We start from the raw sequence: 15051 nt of genomic DNA on the forward strand, positions 1-15051 counted from the left end.
TGCTAATGGTTTGGGAGTCAGAGATGTATTTCCTCAGCTTCACATGCTGCTTCCTGTCAGACAGGAAGTCAGTGATCCACCTGCAGGTGGAGTCAGGGATGTTCAGCTGGGAGAGCTTGTCCTGCAGAAGAGCTGGGATGATGGTGTTGCAGGTGGAACTGAAATCCACAAATAGGTTGATACCAATTGACATGGCAAGCCAAAAAGCCCAAAATTTGTCAACTATGTGACGTCAAATTTAAGGTAGATTAAGCATTGCCAATGCTGCTGGATACTGCAGTGCAGGCTACAATTCCACCAACAATGTCTACTGATGAAGCCAAATTCTAGACAACAAGCTGTTTGATCAAAGTATTTAACAATTACAGCCACCAGGATTGTATTACAGGAATAGATAGTAGCTGGTCTATCCGTGCAGGCGGCATGGTGGTGTAGTGGTTAGCACGGTCGCCTCACAGCAAAGAAGGTTCTGGGATCGAGCCCAGGGGCCAACAAGGGCCTTTCTGTGCGGAGTTTGCATGTTCTTGTGGGTTTCCTCCGGTTTCTCCCACAGTCCAAAGACATGCAGGTTAGGCTAATTGGTGGCTCTAAATTGACCGTAGGTGTGAGTGTGAATGGTTGTCTGTGTCTATGTGTCAGCCCTGCAATGACCTGGTGACTTGTCCAGGGTGTACCCCGCCTCTTGCCCATAGTCAGCTGGGATAGACTCCAGCTTACCCGTGACCCTGCACAGGATAAGCGGTTACAGATAATGGATGGATAGTGTGTCACATAGTTGACGTCTCGCAAAATGATGTATGTGATTAGTATTGCGTATTGAAAAATATAAAAACATTTGAGTGCGGCTCTGCTATCTACCTTTCACTTGGGACGTGGTACTATCATTTGGCAGTATTTATACCAGAACCCAACATACTTCATTTTTGCCAAATTGCCCAACCCAAATTTCTCAGTAGTCACAGAAACACTCATCTCTCTCTCTCTCTCTCTCTCTCTCTCTCTCTCTCTCTCCCACAATGATATGCTCTGAATGCCCTGACAATTCTCAGACTTGTCCTTATATAGCCATAGCAATCAATACCTTAAATGATTTATCGGGAGGCAAAATGTAAACATTTAGCTTGGAAAAATGAGTGGAGAGAAACCAGAGACTGTAAACATAGCACAGAGCAGCAGCAAAGCCTGTATTTCTAGCAGAGGTATGAGGTGTGTGTGTGTGTGTGTGTGTGTGTGTGTGTGTGTGTGTGTGTGTGTGTGTGTGTGTGTGTTTTGGTATCAGTATTTACTCTTAATAATGATTAAGGACACAGACACAGGATAACACAATATTCATTTAAATCAGGAAGTCATCTACTACTGCAGACCTGCACTGATTTGTCCTTATTAAAAGTAACCTATTTATCATATTGCTTACATCACTGTAGGATCATGCTGGTTCTAATCAAATTGAAGTATTCGGGTAATTGTATTGTCTTTATTATAAGCATTACAGTTTTGTTAAATAATAATAACAACAGTTGCAGCTATATAGCACTGAATATCAGATTCATAAACATTTCAAACTTTCAGGCACTTCTGATGTTGATTGTAATACACGCACTATAACTCATAATCTATGACATATTTAAGTAAACAAATTGCAAATTAATGTCATGCCATGTCTTGTAGCATGACCGAACTGTTGCTTTCAATGTCATTAACACTGTGACACTATATCTTGATCCTTCAGAAATGTATTCAAATGCTATGTTTAACTTAAGATGCACTCTCGTTCATTCACTTTCCACTTTGTCTTTTGTAGAGTCTGTGAACTTTGCCATCTGGGACACTGTCGTCCGACACCATGAGCTGGAGCTTCTTGACGCGTCTGCTGGAGGAGATTCAAAACCATTTCACACCAGTGGGGAAACTCTGGCTCACAACATTGGTCGTATTCCGCATTGTGCTTACGGCAGTGGGCGGAGAGTCCATCTACTATGATGAGCAGAGCAAGTTTGTGTGCAACTCAGGCCAGCCTGGTTGTGAAAATGTCTGCTATGATGCTTTTGCACCGCTCTCGTATGTCCAGTTCTGGGTCTTCCAGATCATCTTCTCTGCCATGCCATCACTCCTTTACATGGGTTATGCAGCCAATAAGATCTCCCACACCAAGGAGGTGCCAGGGACTGGGGATGGAGATTCAGTAGGGGGTGGAGCAGAAGGTGGGTACACGCATTGAAGGCCAAGGAAGCTTTACTTTGGGGCACGTCAACATCGGGCAGGGCACGAGAATTCAGGGGAGGAGAGAGAGGATGACCCAATGATCTATGAGGTGCCTGAGATAGATAACACTCAACGGGAGCTTGTTCCACCGCGCCCCAAGCCCAAAGAGCGGCATGATGGACGGCGGCGCATTCGGGATGATGGCCTGATGCGAGTGTATGTACTGCAGCTACTGACACATTCAGTTCTGGAAGCGGCCTTCCTAGCTGGTCAATATCTGCTGTACGGTTTTCATGTGGCACCCATTTTCATGTGTACAGGCGAGCCTTGCCTACACAGTGTGGACTGCTTTGTTTCACGCCCCACAGAGAAGACCATCTTCTTGCGCATTATATATGGCGTCAGCTGCCTCTGCCTGTTACTCAATGTGTGGGAAATAATTCACCTTGGAGTGGGCACCATTAGAGATGCACTGCAAAAACGTCATACTGCCACAGATGAAGAGGAATACCAACTGGGCCTGCTGGGGGCCGGGGCCATGTCTGACAGAGTAAGCGGGCCTGCACTGAGTGAAGGAGAAATGGCGGATGATGTCGGGAACAGAGTCAGAGAAGCAGACTACGTTGGTTATCCATTCTCCTGGAGCACACCATCTCCACCACCAGGCTATAACATAGTGATGAAGCCTGAAGCCCTGCCTTACACAGACCTAAGCAATGCCAAGATGGCATGCAAGCAGAACCGTGCCAACATCGCACAAGAGGAGCAGCAGCAGTTTGGATCTAATGAGGACAACTTCCCTTCAGCAAGTGATGCTCGGCCACCACCAATCAGTGAAGACACTGTCCAGCTAGAGGCAGCTATTCAGGCTTATGCCCTCCAACACAATGCCAGCAATAGCCATAATGAGATGCATGTCAACCACAATAATGATGATAAGCCACAAAGTAACATCCCCACTGTTCCTCAGAAAGAGAGGAAACATCGGTTGAAACATGGCAAAGCAGGCAGTGCTGGGAGCAGCAGCAGTAGCAAATCTGGGGAAGGCAAACCATCTGTATGGATCTGACACTATCTCTAGACAAATCCTTGGCCGTTTACTTACACACACACACACACACACACACACATGCACAGATAATACGGTTTTTAGGTAGACCATATACACTGTATAGTTGTATACTGTATACTGTTGCTGGCATAGCATGTTGTAGGGTTTTTTAACATCTTCTGTGCCTTATGATCCAGGGAATTCTGGAAGAGTGAAAGTATACTTCTGACTGATCTTCTGGTCTTCCTCTTGTTTCAACTAAGTGAATTCATTTCTATATCAGCACTTGGCCATTTTTCCCCCTTTTTTTTTTTTTTTAATTTATTTGATAAAAGGACTTTGTCACTGGTGTGAGAAGCTCCTGAGTCTTTCTGGGATTTGGCAGGGTAATTCCAAACCAAAATATATCTTCAAACTTGGGACTATAACATCTATAGATGCCCTGATCCCATACTTTCAATTTGCCATGTAATATCAGGGCTTGGGATATCAGCTGCTACGCAATGCCAAGTTATGCGAACCATCCAAGGTGTTGTGGTGACACGCTTTAGGTCAATATATGAGAGTGTCCTGTGTCGTGTTCCTTCAGTGGACTGAATCAGAAAATAGATCTGATCCAGTACTAATCAAGCATTTTGGGTCAATAATTAGTATCAGATCTGTACATCCTTAATGAGATTGCAATGCCAAATTTCACAATGATTTCTAACACTGTGACATTGCACCACAATGATGTCACACTGTGGTTTTTTTTTCCTTCCAGAATGGAGGATGGAGCTTGTTTAAAAATACCGACCACGTACATACGCATTCAAAGAACTCTTTTACCCTACATGTGTCAGCTCTTTTTCTTGCTTATTGACTCATGACAGGCCAGAGTACAGGTCAGTGCTAACGTCCTACCAGTGACGAACCGTTACTATTAGAGCTGGGACTTGAGCTCAGTCAAACCTTCGCCAGACACACCAAAAAAGCAACAGGGCAAAGGATTTTGCAAGGGATTAGCTGCAGACTGCCAGATAGCTCTGTTGTGTGTAGTTGTCGATTTTGATTTTAAAAGTAACTAAGTAAATTATACAGAGAAATGAATACTTAAGTCTGAGTGAAAAATACTGGGGCGAGTGTGTGTAACCGACTATAACCAGTCAGTTACTCTAATACTAACAAAAAATCTCTGTGTGGCTAATAAATGATGCAAAGGAAGCAAAGAGTTCATCTGTCAGCATTTATCCTGGAAAAAAATGAATGACAAGACTATCAACACACAGAAACAGGGGAAAGAATACTAGGATCCCCCTTTCCACACATCCAAAGCATGATAAAAAAATAAAAATATATACTGTATTCATGAATATCGTCCATGCAGAATTCACAAAGTCAGCTTGCCCCTTTCCAGACGTCCCGAGCACGATAATGTCTACAGGTGTGTTACACTAATTAACGCCTCATCAGAAACAATAGTGGAACCATTAATAGAACCAAACAAATGAGCATATTTTACAATAGAGGGATTTGGGTAAGTTCACCCCCCCCCCCCCCCCCCCCCAAAAAAAAAAAAAAAAAAACCCAAAACTTTATTCATATGAAATTATGACGTTGCCACATGTGCGTGGAAGAAGAGTCTGGAGACAGAAATCGTAGTTTCTCGGTTGTTAGCCTGTGCTACTTGCTCTCGATAGCACTGGCTTGACCACTAGTGTTGGTCTTCGAGAAGTTCTCGGGCGATAAATTTTTGGTCCCACCCACTATAAATCAAAATCTGATTGGTGAATTTGTGTGTCACTTCCTACATAAACATACACTGCCATGGCCTTCAATCCCAACAGTGAAGTCCTTACCAATGAGTGGAGTGAGCCAGCTCTAAACTTGTCTCAGCCTAGAGACAACAAACAAAAAAATCTCATTGGATAATTCAATTTTAATGTTCTCAGGACAGTAACCCTTTCATTTCTGAAGCAAATTTGATAGAAAATGAGGCCAAATTAGAATGAGAAGAGAATAATTATAATGAAATTATGAAAGAAATTAAAGAATGAAAGAAATTCAATATAACATTTGAAATGCTGATATGTTTGGGCTTCTCTGAAGACCTAGAAGGCCTTGACGGTTCCCCTCTGGACTCTACCATTCCCTGTTATGATCTCACTCAGAGCCTTCACATAGAAAACTGTCATAGAGCCACACAACAGTGTACAGTCGATGAAAAGGTTTATCGTTTTGTCTCACTGCCCCTTCTGCTTAACCGTATTTATTTCATTTCAGTCAGCCAGCAGCAGAGATTTGGTAAAAAGGCAGTTGAGTGGTGTAGTCTGTTACGGTAAATTGTCTTTGTACATCTCTAGTAATTATTGCCATGTTCAGATATACTGTATTTATTCACTCTCTAAGGATTACAGGCACCTAATATCCAGTCACTGTGATGTCACTGGTATATTTTTATGCCCACAAGGCCTGTGTATTGTGTGAAGTCTTCCATTTTGCCTTGTATGGCCACATTCCAACTCTGAGCCTTTTCCCTGCCTTTCCCCCCCCCCCAATCTGACAGCAAAACCTGAATGCTCTGGGAGACCAAATATTGTATGTTGGCATGGATTCATCCTGCTGCTATGCCATCATAGCAGAAAAGAGAGAGTTGGTCAGGTTCAATGCCCAAACTGATGATCACATCATCAGTTTTTCTTTGGCTAATCAGACACAAGGTACACCACCACTCTTGGTGGAGCAGTTGGGGGTTAGGTGCCTTGCTCAAGGGCACTTAAGTCAATCCTGCTAGTCTGGGTAATCGAACCAGCAACCTTTTGGTCCCAAAGCTGTTTCTCTAACCATTAGGCCATGACTTCCCACAGAGCAGAAAAGGCCATATATAAATTCTGTATTACATGTGAGTGATGGAGAGGCCAAACCCTTTATATTTCAGCAATACTTTTTCAGTAAAGATGATTGTGTATTAGGGTGAAATGATTAATCTCGGCAAGATTTGACTTGTTTGTTGTAGTCAAATATTTAAATTTTTTAAAACATATTGCTGTTTTTGCATGTGGACTTCAATTCAGTATTTATCATACCGTTTTGGTTAATTCAGTTTTGTAACAAAAACAAAGCTCATTTTTTTATGAAGCTATAGATGAAACAAACTTATTAAACAGTGCATTGCTTATTCAGTGGGCCATGCTTACGATATCTTTAGATTGAAATCTTGTAGTAAACCGTGATTGGTTCAGAGATCAATCTGAATTTGGACGTTGGGGGGGGGGAATGTGAAGAAAGGATGGCGGCAAATATCCAAACATTACTGGAGAAAATCCAACTACAGCTGCAGAAAAAGACATTTAACTATATGCTCTAAAAAACTATTTTAGAGAATAAGGCAGTTGTATTTTTAAGAGCTCATAGGAAATGAAATACACATAAGACACCATTGTGTCCCATTTCTAGAGACTTATACATGTCTGTATTTATGCTTTGGCCCTGGATCAGGACATACTCACTAAAGATACTTATTCTCCTCGCTCTTTTTGTGAAGACTACTGGCACAATGCTTGGCCAACACATCTTCTCAGCAGGGTCACACCAACTGATGGCACTGTGTACTCTGATTACTCTGAAGAGTGTATATTTACGTGCCTGTATTTCCTGGAGTTTAAATTTTCAGATATCTCTGTAAAACCTCTCTTTACATGTCTTGTCCTTTTTCTGACTTTTTTTTTAAATCTTCCTTTTGTTAATTATACAAAGGGGGGAGTGCATCCATTGTTCTTAAAAAAAATAATAATGTCTGATTCCTTTCTTAATGTGCAAAGCTGGAATGCTCAGTAAAATACGGTTATTTCCATTTTTGGAAACCCCTTTTGGATTTCATGAAAATGCATGCCCAGAGCTATTTTATTAATAAACATGGAAAATGAATAAATAAGTTATTCAGTTTCAGATGGTCCAGTGTGGGATGAGTTACTCCAACTTCACTATAACAGCTTGCACACAAAAAACATGTACATATTTACATCCAGACAAGGATGTATTAGGTAATTGTTGATCCCTCAGGCTATCTACTACTACAATTGTTGGCCTATCATAAATATACCTACTGTACTAAAATACAAGTAATGAACAAAATTTGTGGATGTGAACAAAATTCACACGTACTTTGCAAAAGGTGTTGCCTCAATCTGTTGTGTAATGTAGCCAGTGACTACCTCCATGTGTAACAATCTAATGTCGCTAGTAGATATGTTTTGTTTGCGACTCTTCTGAATGAGTCACTGAGGTCAACGAATTGATAACAGTCAACCCTTTTGTTTAGATGATGTTTATGGGCTGCTCAACTACGGTATAATGCAAAGGAAGCCTTATAGTTCAATACATACTCATGACGCCCTGTGATGACCTGGCGACTTGTCCAGGGTGTACCCCGCCTTTCGCCCGTAGTCAGCTGGGATAGGCTCCAGCTTGCCTGTGACCCTGTAGAACAGGATAAAGCGGCTAGAGATAATGAGATGAGATGAGACATACTCATGACTAACTTTATGATTATCAAGCAGAAATTTCACCTTGGGTTACATTATATGTTTATCTCACTGTTTTTTTTTTTTTAAATCATGGTGTAAGGGCCCGATCCCACAACATCGATAACTATAACTACGCCTATAACTACAACTACAACTATACCTCTGCCTGAATTTAGTTCCAGTCTGGAGCAGTCACACCACAACTATAATCCCGAATATAATCTCGCTTGGTGCTGCCACTCAGAGAAATAAATGCATGCAATTTAGGAATAGTCATGGAAGTTTTTTCCAAGTACTAGCACATTATTCCGGGTCGTACTGTACAGCTTGGACTTAAAAACAACCCATGTACACACTCCAGTGGTTGACATAATATGGAGAGGTAATGGATTACGGAATTATAATTAAAAAAGATACAAAATACTGAGTGGTTACGGATTTTAATACGGATGCATCACAGATGCTGATAATTTCCGGATTGGTCACAGATGTTTCAGTATATTACAGATTGGTTACTGATTTCATATGATGCATCACGGATAAAAAATTAAGAAGTCTAAAACAAATGTTTGGACTGCCGAAGTTCATAATTAAAAGAGCTTACCTGCATTTATATGTTTACTGTATTAATTTACTATTGATATTTCATGGAACATCCGTAAACATATCCGTGAATAAAAGATCCGTACTTTGTATTATATTATATTATATTATATTATATTATATTATATTATATTATATTATATTATATGATATTATATATTATAAAAATCTCGTCTCGTCTCGTCTTCTTCCGCTTATCCAGGACCGGGTCGCGGAGGCAGCAGTCTAAGCATGGAAGCCCAAACTTCCCTTTCCCCAGACACCTCGGCCAGCTCCTCGGGAAGAACACCGAGGCGTTCCCAGGCCAGCCGAGAGACATAGTCCCTCCAGCGTGTCCTGGGTCTTCCCCGGGGCCTCCTCCCGGGGGGACATGCCTGGAACACCTCCCCAGGGAGGCGTCCAGGAGGCATCCGAAAAAGATGCCCGAGCCACCTCAGCTGGTTCCTCTCGATGTGGAGGAGCAGCGGCTCTACTCCGAGCTCCTCCCGAGTGACTGTGCTTCTCACCCTATCTCTAAGGGAGCGCCCAGCCACCCTGCGAAGGAAACTCATTTCAGCCACTTGTATCCGCGATCTTGTTCTTTCTGTCATTACCCAAAGCTCATGACCATAGGTGAGAGTCGGAACGTAGATCGACCGGTAAATTGAGAGCTTCGCCTTTTGGCTCAGCTCCTTCTTCACCACGACGGACCGGTAAAGTGACCGCATCACTGCGGAGGCTGCACCGATCCGCCTGTCGATCTCACGCTCCATCCTTCCCTCACTCGTGAACAAGATCCCGAGATACTTAAACTCCTCCACTTGAGGCAGGACTTCTCCACCAACCTGGAGAGGGCAAGCCACCCTTTTCCGGTCGAGAACCATGGCCTCGGACTTGGAGGTGCTGATTCTCATCCCAGCCGCTTCACACTCGACTGCAAACCGCCCCAGTGCATGCTGAAGGTCCTGGTTTGAAGAAGCCAACAGGACAACATCATCCGCAAAAAGCAGAGATGAAATCCTGTGGTTCCCAAACAGGATTCCTTCCGGCCCCTGGCTGCGCCTAGAAATTCTGTCCATAAAAATTATGAACAGAACCGGTGACAAAGGGCAGCCCTGACGGAGTCCAACATGCACCGGGAACAGGTCTGACTTACTGCCGGCAATGCGAACCAGACTCCTGCTCCGTTCGTACAGGGACCGGACAGCCCTTAGCAAAGAGCCCCGAACCCCATACTCCCGAAGCACCCCCCACAGAATACCACGGGGGACACGGTCGAATGCCTTCTCCAGATCCACAAAGCACATGTGGACTGGTTGGGCAAACTCCCATGAACCCTCGAGCACCCTATGAAGGGTATAGAGCTGGTCCAGTGTTCCGCGACCAGGACGAAAACCGCATTGTTCCTCCTGGATCCGAGGTTCGACTATTGGTCGAATTCTCCTCTCCAGTACCCTGGAGTAAACTTTCCCTGGGAGGCTGAGAAGTGTGATTCCCCTATAATTGGAGCACACTCTCCGGTCCCCTTTCTTAAAAAGAGGGACCACCACCCCAGTCTGCCACTCCAGAGGCACTGTCCCCGACCGCCACGCGATGTTGCAGAGGCGTGTCAACCAAGACAGCCCCACAACATCCAGAGACTTGAGATACTCAGGGCGGATCTCATCCACCCCCGGTGCCTTGCCACCGAGGAGCTTGCAAACCACCTCAGTGACTTCGGCTTGGGTAATGGACGAGTCCACCTCTGAGTCATCAGCCTCAGTCTCCTCAGTGGAAGATATGACGGTGGGATTGAGGAGATCCTCAAAGTATTCCTTCCACCGCCCGACAATGTCCCCAGTCGAGGTCAACAGCTCCCCACCCGCACTGTAAACAGTGTTGGCAGAGTACTGCTTCCCCCTCCTGAGGCGCCGGACGGTTTGCCAGAATTTCTTCGAGGCCGACCGATAGTCCTTCTCCATGGCCTCCCCGAACTCCTCCCAGTTCCGAGTTTTTGCCTCTGCAACTGCCCGAGCTGCAGCACGCCTGGCCTGCCAATACCCGTTGGCTGCCTCAGGAGTCCCGGAGGTCAACATGGCCCGATAGGACTCCTTCTTCAGCTTGACGGCATCCCTTACTTCCGGTGTCCACCACCGGGTTCGGGGATTGCCGCCACGACAGGCACCGGAGACCTTGCGGCCACAGCTCCGAACAGCTGCGTCCACAATGGAGGTAGAGAACATGGTCCACTCAGACTCAATGTCCCCCGCCTCCCTCGGAAGCTGGGAAAAGCTCTCCCGGAGGTGGGAGTTAAAGACCTCCCCAACAGAGTGCTCGGCCAGACGTTCCCAGCAGACCCTCACCATACGTTTGGGCCTGCCAGGTCTGTCCAGCTTCCTCCTCCGCCAGCGGATCCAACTCACCACCAGGTGGTGATCAGTTGACAACTCAGCCCCTCTCTTCACCCGAGTGTCCAAGACATAGGGTCGGAGATCAGATGACACGACTACAAAGTCGATCATCGACCTCCGACCTAAGGTGTCCTGGTGCCACGTGCACTTATGGACACCCCTATGCTCGAACATGGTGTTCGTTATGGACAAACTGTGACTAGCACAGAAGTCCAATAACAAAACACCACTCGGGTTCAGATCGGGGAGGCCGTTCCTCCCAACCACGCCCCTCCAGGTGTCACTGTCATCGCCCACGTGAGCATTGAAGTCCCCCAGTAGCACAATGGAGTCCCCAGTCTGAGCACCCCTCAGTACCTCTCCCAGGGACTCCAAGAAGGCCGGATACTCTATACTGCTATTTGGCCCGTAGGCACAAACAACAGCAAGAGCCCTCTCCCCAATCCGAAGGCGCAGAGAGGCGACCCTCTCGTTCACTGGGGTAAACTCCAACACATGGCGGCTGAGCTGGGGAGCTATAAGGAAGCCCACACCAGCCCGCCGCCGCTCACCACGGGCGACTCCAGAGAAGTGGAAAGTCCAGCCCCTCTCAAGGAGCTGGGTTCCAGAGCCCAAGCTGTGCGTGGAGGTGAGCCCGACTATCTCTAGCCGGTACCTCTCAACCTCCCGCACAAGCTCAGGCTCCTTCCCCCCCAGCGAAGTGACATTCCATGTCCCACCAGCCAGCCGCTGTGTCCGGGGATCAGGTCGTCGAGGCCCCTGCCTTCGACTGCCACCCAATCCACACTGCACCAAACCCCTACTGCTACCTCTGTGGGTGGTGAACCCACAGGAGGTCGGGCCCACGTCACCTCTTCGGGCTGAGCCCGGCCGGGCCCCATGGGCAAAGGCCCGGCCACCAAGCGCTCGCATACGAGCCCCAACCCCGGGCCTGGCTCCAGGGTGGGGCCCCGGCTGCGTCCTACCGGGCGACGTCACGGTCCTGGATTTTTTCTCCATAGGGGTTTTTTGGTGAACTGCTCTTGGTCTGGCCTGTCACCTAGGACCTGTCTGCCTTGGGAAACCCTAACAGGGGCATAATGCCCCCGACAACATAGCTCCTAGGATCATTCAAGCACACAAACCCCTCCACCACAATAAGGTGGCAGTTCTAGGAGGGGTATTATATATTTTTTAATTTTTTGTGAATCTGTATTCTGTGACTTCATGATGCAACAAGGATGTACAAAGATGCCCGGGGAAAAAAGCATGCGCTCAGACAGTGTCACATGTAAACAATTATGTGATTGGTCAGATGTTTATCGGATCAGGTCCAGGCCTGGAAAAATCGCTCCAGAAGCAATCTCACCGATATGGATAAACCCAGGCCTGGGCTATAGGTATCGTTATCGGTTTGATGTGACCATCAACCACATCATCTGTAGGGGATCGATTTATTTATAGTTATCATTATAGTTATCAGTATTGTAGGACCAGGCCTTAAATCATATTTGTGAGTTCCTGCTAAAAACGTCCAGCTTAACCAAAACACAATCTGAGCTGGCCAGAGTGGTAGACCAACTTTAGCCAGCTGGTAAATGCTGGTAGAAAGGAAACAGTTTTTGAATTACTGCTACTAATACTAACTACGTTGTACAGTTAAAGAAAATAACGCAAGAGTAAAGCAGTCTGGCAGTCAATCTCCATGAAGGTTAGGAGTTAACTACTGCCTTCTACCACCATTCTGAATACAGAGGCAGCCTTATAGTACACTGAAGGCTTCATTTATAATACTACTTAAATGGCTTTGGGGAAGGATTTTCTTTTCAAGAGGACAAAGCAAGTTCTGAGACCGTTAGGAGCGCAATCCACACAAACACAAACCAAGTTGACCTCCATTTTGATTGGCTTTGACAGATGGTTTATTACTGAGGTAATAATAGCTGGACCTTCAGTTCGAAAGACTGCTTAATGTCACAAGTTTCAGTAAAACAGTGCCTGGTGTTATCTGCGTTTTAGATTTATAAGAAAAGCATCAGTAAATAATGAGATATGTATGGAAACAGCAACTGTTCTTTAGGACACATGTTAACCGGCAAGCAAGGTTGTTAACTCTGATACTTAACATAGTCCTTCTCAACAACATCATCATTATCAAATTGATTTCAGCATCAATAAATTATTAAAGGGAGTGCTCTTGTGACAGCTATTACAGTAATTAAAACATTTTAATAAAACAATCAAGGAATATACAGTCATTCATCAAAATAACAATTTATACTGTAGTGTATTTGTATGTTTAGGTCGAGGCAATATTGAGGAATTGTATATTTGCTATAAATACAGAGCCCCAAAACAAATAAGAAGTAATAAGTGCTTTAGAGGCCATTTGTAATAAAGTGCATTTCAGAGTTATCATTATACTGTATTAACGCCATACTCTCTCGGAAAAGTATCGGCACTTTCCGGATTATTGTGCATGCATAGACATCCTTCAGTCTGACAACTCCAGTCACTACCTGACAGATATTTTAGGTAGTTAAAACTGCTTCAACACAAAACATTACTCAATGATCCATGGTGATCTTGGACTTCAATTCTAGCACCATGAATTATCTATCTATCCATCTATCTATCCATCTATCTATCTATTTGGGGGTGGCACGGTGGTGTAGTGGTTAGCGCTGTCGCCTCACAGCAAGAAGGTCCGGGTTCAAGCCCCGTGGCCGGCTAGGGTCTTTCTGCACGGAGTTTGCATGTTGCCCATGTGGGTTTCCTCTGAGTGCTCCGGTTTCCCCCACAGTCCAAAGACATGCAGGTTAGGTTAACTGGTAACTCTAGATTGACCGTAGGTGTGAATGTGAGTGTGAATGGTTGTCTGTGTCTATGTGTCAGCCCTGTGATGACCTAGTGACTTGTCCAGGGTGTACCCTGCCTTTTGCCCATAGTCAGCTGGGATAGGCTCCAGCTTGCCTGCGACCCTGTAGAACAGGATAAAGCAGCTCGAGATAATGAGATGAGATCTATCTATTTGACAAAGTTTCTAGGGAAGAATTGCTGTAGCGGTTTCCTCCTCTCAACCATTCACGCCTATAGGCAATTTAGAGTAGCCAGTTAACCTAACTGCATGTCTTTGGACAGTAGGGGGAAACAGGAAACCCACACAGACATGAGGAGAACATGCAAACTCCACACAGAAAGGCCATGACATTCAAACCCGGTACCTTCTTACTGTGAGGTGACAGTGCTAACCACTGCACCACCGTTCCACCAACTGGCAATGTGGAAAAAATATATTTTCTGGTTATCTGTTTGGAGAAATTCAAAGGGGTTTTTTTCTGTTAAAAAAACCCCTAGAACAGAGTGTTTCTCTATCAAAAAGAGTTCCAAACTAGAACCTTTTATGAAGTTAAGAACCTTAACCTTTACCTCTGCTGCTTTTGACTAACTAGAAATGCTCAGCCATGTAATTTTCAACTGTAAGGGGTTTTACATTGTTCCACAATGTGATTGTTATTAAATAGTAGTGTTTATATCAAAGTAATTATATCCTATCATCCAACTGTAATTATTTAATTGATTTTAAGAAATGAATGAATTTATCCGGGGGTGGCACAGTGGTATAGTGGTTAGCACTGCCGCCTCACAGCAAGAAGGTCCTGGGTTTGAGCCCAGCAGCTGACGAGGGCCTTTCTGTGTGGAGTTTGCATGTTCTCCCAGTGTCTGCGTGAGTTTCCTCCAGGTGCTCCGGTTTCCCCCAAAGACATGCAGGTTAGGCTAATTGGTGGCTCTAAATTGACCGTAGGTGTGAATGAGTGTGAATGTGTATGTGTCAGCCCTGCGATGATCTGGCGACTTGTCCAGGGTGTACCCCACCTCTCACCCATAGTCAGTTGGGATAGGCTCCAGCTTGCCTGCGAGCCTGCACAGGATAAGCAGTTCACAGTTAATGGATGGATTTTTATAAAGTGCCATTGTTAACCTGAAAGAGGAATGACAAACTTGAAGAACAGCCCCAGATAGCAAAAGGGTGTTGATTCGACGGGGAATCATTGGCATGTTCTTCGACCATACGCCGTCGAATCATCGTGGATCACCGGCGTTGATTCAACACAGCTTTGCTCATACGAGTTTGCGTTGAAACGATGTTGAAAAGTGGATTGTGGCTGACAGAGAATAGACCCCCTTTCACCCTTTATTCAACTACGGATTTCGGTCGATTTATAGTTTAATTTTCGGCGATGATTCATCCAACTTTACTTCCTGTTTTATGTACAACAGAAAGGCTACAAATTAAGCAAAACAGGCTAAATTAAACTAGCTAACAATAAAGCATCGGGGC

At 45.0% G+C, this 15051-nt stretch overlaps 1 pseudogene; it reads left to right on the forward strand.

Annotated features, from left to right (window-relative positions):
* The first annotated feature begins 1843 nt into the window (after nt 1-1843).
* On the forward strand, nt 1844-3271 carry LOC132869315 (gap junction gamma-1 protein-like; annotated as a pseudogene).
* Nucleotides 3272-15051: the final 11780 nt, after the last annotated feature.

This window comes from Neoarius graeffei, chromosome 20, assembly GCF_027579695.1.
Source record: "Neoarius graeffei isolate fNeoGra1 chromosome 20, fNeoGra1.pri, whole genome shotgun sequence".
Taxonomy (NCBI): Eukaryota; Metazoa; Chordata; class Actinopteri; order Siluriformes; family Ariidae; genus Neoarius; species Neoarius graeffei.